Source organism: Schistocerca serialis, chromosome 4 (genome assembly GCF_023864345.2).
Source record: "Schistocerca serialis cubense isolate TAMUIC-IGC-003099 chromosome 4, iqSchSeri2.2, whole genome shotgun sequence".
NCBI lineage: Eukaryota > Metazoa > Arthropoda > Insecta > Orthoptera > Acrididae > Schistocerca > Schistocerca serialis.
In genome coordinates, this window is record NC_064641.1 from 414,769,727 (window position 1) to 414,777,226 (window position 7,500).

The window sequence follows — 7,500 nt, forward strand, 5'->3', positions numbered from 1 at the left end:
GCAGGCCATGTCCCCTAGTGCTTGTCATAGTCGAGCTATTCTTATTGTACTATATATTATACATTTGTAAAGCTACTTTTGAAATTTTTGTTGTTATTTTGTCTAATATTTGTACTTTCTCTTCATCCCATATTATTTCCCGTATAGTGTTGGTGTTTAGTCTGTACCTTTCCTCTTGAACTTCTCTAGTGAGAGTGGTGCACTCTAATACGACATGTTCTGGGGTGCCTACCTGGACCCCACATTCGCACTCTTCTGTCTCCTTTTTCCCTATCCTGTGTAAATACACAGGGTAGGGTCCATGCCCTGTGAGGAAATGTATTAGACCTTGACTTGGTTGGAATTTTTTATATTTTAATCTTTCTTTTATATTCGGAAAAATTTCATAGACCCTTCTTGCTGTTTGAGAGTTATCCCATTGTTGTTGCCATATGCTTATTGTTTCATCTCTTATTTCTTTTTTATTTCCCAAATGTTTCCCCATTATTTCCCTAATTTTGTCAAAATTACCCTTCTTTAACCAATAATTGGCTGCTTTCTGTCTTATTAGTAAGTCTAATGGGCAAAGACCCATTATGACTAGTAACCCATCTGTCGGTGTTGTTCCAAATGCCCCTATAGATCGCAGTAGTATATTTCTTTGTATTCTCCTCACAGCCATGGAAGGCTTCAGAAGGCGCAACCTGTGGGCCCATAAACTCGATCCATATCCCATCATCGACACTAGCAAGCTGCCATGGTATAGTTTGATGACATTTGGCGGTAAATGAAATCGTTGCTGTCCTATTCTTATTAGCTTGTGCATTATTGATAATGTTTTCCCTCCTACTTGGTCGATGTGGGTCTTGAAGTTCCATCCTTGATCCAGGTAGACACCCAGATATTTACTTATGTTTTTCCTTATTACGTTTGCATTGTCGATCCTGATTGACGGATCCCTTAACATTTTCCCTTTCAAGAGCATATAGTTAGATTTCTGTGGCGCAATTGCCATCTTGGAATTTCGACACCAGGTAGTTAGAATTTTCATTATTTCTCTACTTCGTCCTTCCAGTTGTTGTCTGCTGTTTCCGTGCGTTAGAATTAGCAGGTCGTCCGCGTATGCAACGGCCCCCAATACTGATGCTTCCTGCTGCAGGGAATGCAGCAACGGCTCCATATTTATGTCCCAAAATATGGGGCCGCAAACTGATCCCTGTGGACATCCTTTAGAGATGTTCTTAGTCACAACCGCATTCGGAGACGTCATCTGTACCACCCGGTCTCTACAGTAGCTCTTGAAACATTTGTATAGTGCTGCCGGACACTGCATTTCCTGCAAGCAGGTAAACAGCGCCGGCCACCACAAATTGTCAAACGCCCCCGAGATGTCCACCATTACTCCTAGAACATATGTACAGGTCGACGAGCTGACAAGTTCGGCCGCCGTGTTAATCGCGTCCTCCGTCGACTTTCCACGGCGGAATCCGAACTGCCACTCGTGCATCCCTGCCATTTCTCGATGACCGGTCAGTCTCGCACAGAGCAATTTTTCTAGGGCTTTGCCCATGGTATCTAGCAGACATATTGGCCTATATGCTTTACATTCCATTGGATCCTTATCTGGCTTCCTAAGTATTATTACTTCCGCTCTTTTCCATCTTAGTGGAAAAGTGCCTCTTTCCAAACATTTATTGTAAAGACTTGCCAATATTGGAGCTATTTTTTCTTTTATTGCCTGAAGAACCTCGACCGTAACCCTGTCGGGTCCGGGAGATTTTCCTCTTTTTAGGTTTGATATCACTTCTACCACCTCCTGCGGTGAGAAGGGGTAGACTATTATGTTGTTATTATATTCTCTTTGTGCTCTCTCTCTTATAGCTGCCTGCTCCGGTGTGTCCTCAGTGGGATCATCATCCGGTAGCAGGGCTTGGAGGAGCACCGTTATTGTCTCTTGTCTTGTTGTGGTCGTTCTGTTTTCATTAGGTATTCTTATAGATGAGAGGACTGTTGGGGCTCTTATTTTTTCCCTTACTAGCTTATAAGGCTTTCCCCAGGGATCCATTGCTAAGTTATTTCTTACAAAATTTTCCCAACTTCTTTTCCTCACTTCTATGATTTCTCTTCTATATCTCTCCCTGTATTGCCTGTATATGTTTAGTCTATATTCTCTATCTTGTGGGTTGAATGTGCGCTGATACCTGCGTCTTGCCCTGCGCGTAGCCTGACGTAGGTCACTTAGTTCTGGAGTCCATGGTGCCGGGTGGACGCTTTGGACTCTGCTTCTCTTTGGTACGACTGCGTCAATTACCTCCTTTACGCTATTAACTATCTGCTCCGCTATCTCATCAATCTCGAGAGCCTCATCCAGCTCCGGCGGGCTATACTCCCGGGAGAGTCTTTCCCAGTCTACTTTTTTGTAGTCATATTCTGAAAGCCATTCCTGTGGCACTACCCTCTGTTCTGCTTTTAGTATATATTTAATTACATTGTGATCACTAGTTGTTACATTCTCCAGTACCTCCCAATTATCTATTTTGTTGTTAGCCCTATTATTCGCCAGTGTTATATCAATGTTTGTTTTTGCTCCTGCTCTATTTGAATATGTAGGTATTTCACTAGGTGTATTTATTACATCTAGATTTAGTTCACTTATTACATCTTCTAATTCTTGACCTTTTTCATCTTGTTCTCCGCTATGCCACAGGAATGACTTTGCATTTGCATCCATTGCAATTATTACTTGATAACCCTGTAATGATCTGCATATTACTTTTAATTGTTCTAAATACATAGTTATAGGTTCTCTGTACTGACAATAAATTGATACCAAATACCATTTTGTGTTAGTGGCTTGTACTTCAATTGTTACAATATGCTCATTTGTGAATTGATTTAATACTATTGTTTTTATATTTCTATTTAGAATCACTATTGCAGACATCGGTCTGTCTCCTTTCATAATTACTTGTGCTGTAGCTATCATTCCTGGGATTTTACCCTCCCGGGAGTACGGTTCTTGCATGCATAATATATCAGCTTTGTGTTCTTCCGCTAATTTACGTAATTAATAGTTTACGTGTGCACTTCTCATTGTATTTATTTGGAGAACTCTGAGATCCATTATGGGTGATATGTATGGAAATGATCTGCTGGCCATTCTTTATTGGGGTCAAACCCAATTCGGCCGTATGTTGTTACCATTTGCGTATATATGTTATCTAGATTAAATTTTAAACCTCGTCTTTCATATACTTGTTTAACTATTTTTTGTAGTTGTTCATGTTCCGTTGGAATTCCTGCCGCTGCTAACTGAATGCTGTCAACATCCGCCAGAGCTGGATAAGTAATTCTCGAGCCGTTTCTGTGCCCCACTCTCACTAGTTGTCTAAGTGCAGTGGTTAGCAGACCAGGTTCTTCTAATCTTGCCATCTGTAGAGCGTTCTCGCATATTTTATATGTGTCCTTAGGGTCCATTGCCCTGTATGTGACACTCATGCTTGTCTGATTGCTTTTATCTTGCCTCTGATTTTCTTGATCTCTTTTGGGCGAACTCGGTCGTCCGTCCGTGCCCTCCATCGGCAGTTTCTTTTCATTGTAAACGGACGACCGAGGTCGTCCGTATTTCTTTCCTGTACTGTTCTTTTCTGTGTCTTTGTTCTGTCTCTGTGTTGGTGTTATATGTTGTGTCAGGGGCGCCTCTGGTCGCCCACTTCTGCCCTCCATCGGCATTTCTTTGTTATGGAAAATGGGCGACCGAGGTCGCCCTTCTGTTTGTACTTGTGCTTCTCTTGTGTTCGTTGTTTGTACTTGTGCATCTACCATATGTAGTGTCTGCACTTGTGCATCCTGCATTATGTTTTGTTTCTTGTCTTGTATCGATGATTCCCGTTGTGTCTTTGGTACCTCTGACTGTCCATCCCTACTTTCCATCTGCATTTTCCTGTCATAAAAAATGGGCGACCGAGGTCGCCCTTGTGTTTGTACTTGTACTTCTTTCGTGTATACAGCTTGTACTTGTGTATCTGTCATTTTTTGTTTTTCTTTTCCTATCCTCTGTATTGTCTCTTGGTGGTATATTTTTGGTTGTGTTGTTCTTTTAATGGGAGTTATAGCAATGCAGTTTTGTGCTGTACATTTAGTGTGTTGTTTATTGTCTTGTGTGTTGTTTTTCGTTCCCTTATTTTCAGGCTGTTTGCCTGTGGTCCCTTTTGCCTCCTGTTCCCTTGCCCCTACTGCTTCCCTGATTTTTATGCCCCTTAGTGTATCCCTTAATTGCTTACTAGGTGATTTGTGCTTCTTTCTTTTTTCTTGAGGTTTACTCTCCATAATCTGTCCTTTGTATTAATCTCCCTAGTAAAAGCTGATATGTGGGGCATTCTTTTGAGTTTGGTGCTCTACATTTTCTTTTCCCTCTTCGATTACATGGTATACATGTTTCCGGCCTGTTCTTTTCAGGGCACTCTTTCTTGTTGTGGTTATCTGTTCCACAGTGACCACAGGTGGGGTCACCCCAAGTACAATACTTCTGAACGTGGCCCAGATCCATGCATTTATGGCATCTGGGTACCACACAATAGTCCTTGACCGCCACTGAACTATATTCTACATATATTCTTCCACTTTGTATAAGCTCTTTCCTTAACGTTGGTGAGACTTCAACTACTTGATGGCCCGTATCTCTATCCCTTTTCCCCATCCTAAATTTCGGTCTAAATTCCTTTTTGAAATCTTGTAGGCTCATCTTTTCTTCGAAATTCTGCATGTGAATACATTCTGTTAGTTCTTCTGGTGTTAGTCTGTTCGAGACATCAAATATGGTCATTAATGGCCATCGTTTCTTTGTTTTTTCGCATATTACAGATCTCTGTAGGTCTTTATGCCCCATTATAGTGTTCCTATCCTGCTGTGTGGGGGTTTCCACTATTACTGCATTTTTAGCTATTACTACTTTATTTATTTTAACTTTTGCCTTGGTTGGGTTTATTACTCTCGTAAATATTTCTTTCACTTCTTTCACACTCTGTCCTTCTTTTGGTTTCAGAAATAATGCCACTCCTTGCTTCGCTGTCACTTTTTCTATACTCTCTTTCATGTTTATTTGTGGTTTCTGTGGTCCTCCTGCCACCACTGTGGCATATGTCTTTGTTCTTTCAGTCGTAATTTGTTTGTTTTGCCGTTCCAACTCTTTAATTCTTCCTTCTAGTAGGCTTTGGGCTATTGCCCACAAGGCCAACTTATCCTTTATCTCGTTAATCCTATCATTGCTCATCTTCCCTTTGTCTGTCACTAGTAGCGCGTTTATTTCTTTTAGCCTTTCGGCTGCGCTCTTTATTTCAGTGTCTGCGTTATCATCGCATCGCTCGGAAGTCTCTCTCTCTGTGTTTACCGCCATAATTTCTGAGAGAGACCAAAAAAGTTGAGAGCCCGTCTCTTTCCCTGGACCGGCTCTTCTGGCATGGGGGGAGGCTAAGTGCAGCTCGCTCACCAGTCCCGCCCCTGGACCAAGAGCTTTGTGAGCTGCCGGGTTTAGCGCGCCGTTTCCAGCGCACTAGTCCCCTTCCACGACTGTACCACTGGAGATTTCTCCCGTCCCTCCCCGGCAAATGCCCAGCGCATTCCGGAGAGGCGGATTCACCTCTCGGCCTTCGCCCCCTACTAGGCCGAGTTTCCACCCTAAGGCCTTAGACCCAGCCCTACCCAGGTGCTGGGTCGGTCCCCCAGACTTTCGGGGGTCTGGCCCCATCTAACCTAGCCAGGGACGTGTTACCACGCCCTGGTTTGGCGGAGCATGTCGAAGTCCCCGACATGGCGCTGAGCCTTTGCCGGCTCAGGCCACGATCCCTCCCCAGCGAGTACAGCCGCGGGAAAATCAGGACAGGTGTTGTGTCCTTGTTGACGCAGCTCCCCCTGCGCCATGCACCCTTTGCTTTCACCTTGGGTTGGGGGACTTTTAACGTCGTCCATGACGTGAGGAACTGCAGTGGCCAGACCGCAGGGTTCCGGGATCGTCGTAAGACTTACCCTCATACCCTCGCCCAGCCACCGCGCTCAACTCAAGAGAGACAGTTGTTATGCCTCCCGTAACGCAGCTTCCCCTGCGCCATGCACCCTTTGCTTTCGCTTGGGTTGGGGGCATTTAACGTCCTGCCAGGACGGGAGTTTTACGTCCTACCTTGACACAACGACAACCCACACCTATCAACGCAGCCCGGAAGGTGTTAAAGGAGTCAGTCCGGGTCTTATACGTGGAGTTTGACATCAACGAGACGGTGCGGCACTCAAACCCGAGTTACGTTCCCCGGAGGGTCTCCACACGTACCGGGGGATCATGACCGACCATGTCTCACCCACCGCTTTTGATAATTCACGGTGGGCCAGTGCGGACCAGTGTGGGTTGCACCCAGTTAAGGGCTAAGTAGATAGGGACAGCGGGAATCTCGTTAATCCATTCATGCGCGTCACTAATTAGATGACGAGGCATTTGGCTACCTTAAGAGAGTCATAGTTACTCCCGCCGTTTACCCGCGCTTGCTTGAATTTCTTCACGTTGACATTCAGAGCACTGGGCAGAAATCACATTGCGTCAACACCCGCTAGGGCCATCGCAATGCTTTGTTTTAATTAGACAGTCGGATTCCCCCAGTCCGTGCCAGTTCTGAGTTGATCGTTGAATGGCGGCCGAAGAGAATCCGCGCACCCGCGCGCCCCCGGAGGAGCACGCTAAGGCGGACGCGGCCTCGCAGCAAGGAAGATCCGTGGGAGGCCAAGGCACAGGACCGAGCTCGGATCCTGCACGCAGGTTGAAGCACCGGGGCGCGAACGCCGCGCAGGCGCGCGCATCCTGCACCGCCGGCCAGCACGAGGCCGACCAACGGCGAGAGCAGACCACGCCCGCGCTAAACGCCCGCACTTACCGGCACCCCTACGGCACTCACCTCGCCCAGGCCCGGCACGTTAGCGCTGACCCACTTCCCGACCAAGCCCGACACGCCCCGATCCTCAGAGCCAATCCTTATCCCGAAGTTACGGATCCAATTTGCCGACTTCCCTTACCTACATTATTCTATCGACTAGAGGCTCTTCACCTTGGAGACCTGCTGCGGATATGGGTACGAACCGGCGCGACACCTCCACGTGGCCCTCTCCCGGATTTTCAAGGTCCGAGGGGAAGATCGGGACACCGCCGCAACTGCGGTGCTCTTCGCGTTCCAAACCCTATCTCCCTGCTAGAGGATTCCAGGGAACTCGAACGCTCATGCAGAAAAGAAAACTCTTCCCCGATCTCCCGACGGCGTCTCCGGGTCCTTTTGGGTTACCCCGACGAGCATCTCTAAAAGAGGGGCCCGACTTGTATCGGTTCCGCTGCCGGGTTCCGGAATAGGAACCGGATTCCCTTTCGCCCAACGGGGGCCAGCACAAAGTGCATCATGCTATGACGGCCCCCATCAACATCGGATTTCTCCTAGGGCTTAGGATCGACTGACTCGTGTGCAACGGCTGTTCACACGAAACCCTTCT

The 7,500-nt window shown here is 46.4% G+C and overlaps 1 pseudogene; it reads right to left on the reverse strand.

The window, feature by feature from the left end:
* Positions 1-6,365: 6,365 nt before the first annotated feature.
* LOC126475653 (large subunit ribosomal RNA) overlaps positions 6,366-7,500 on the reverse strand; it is a 2,990-nt pseudogene continuing 1,855 nt past the window's right edge.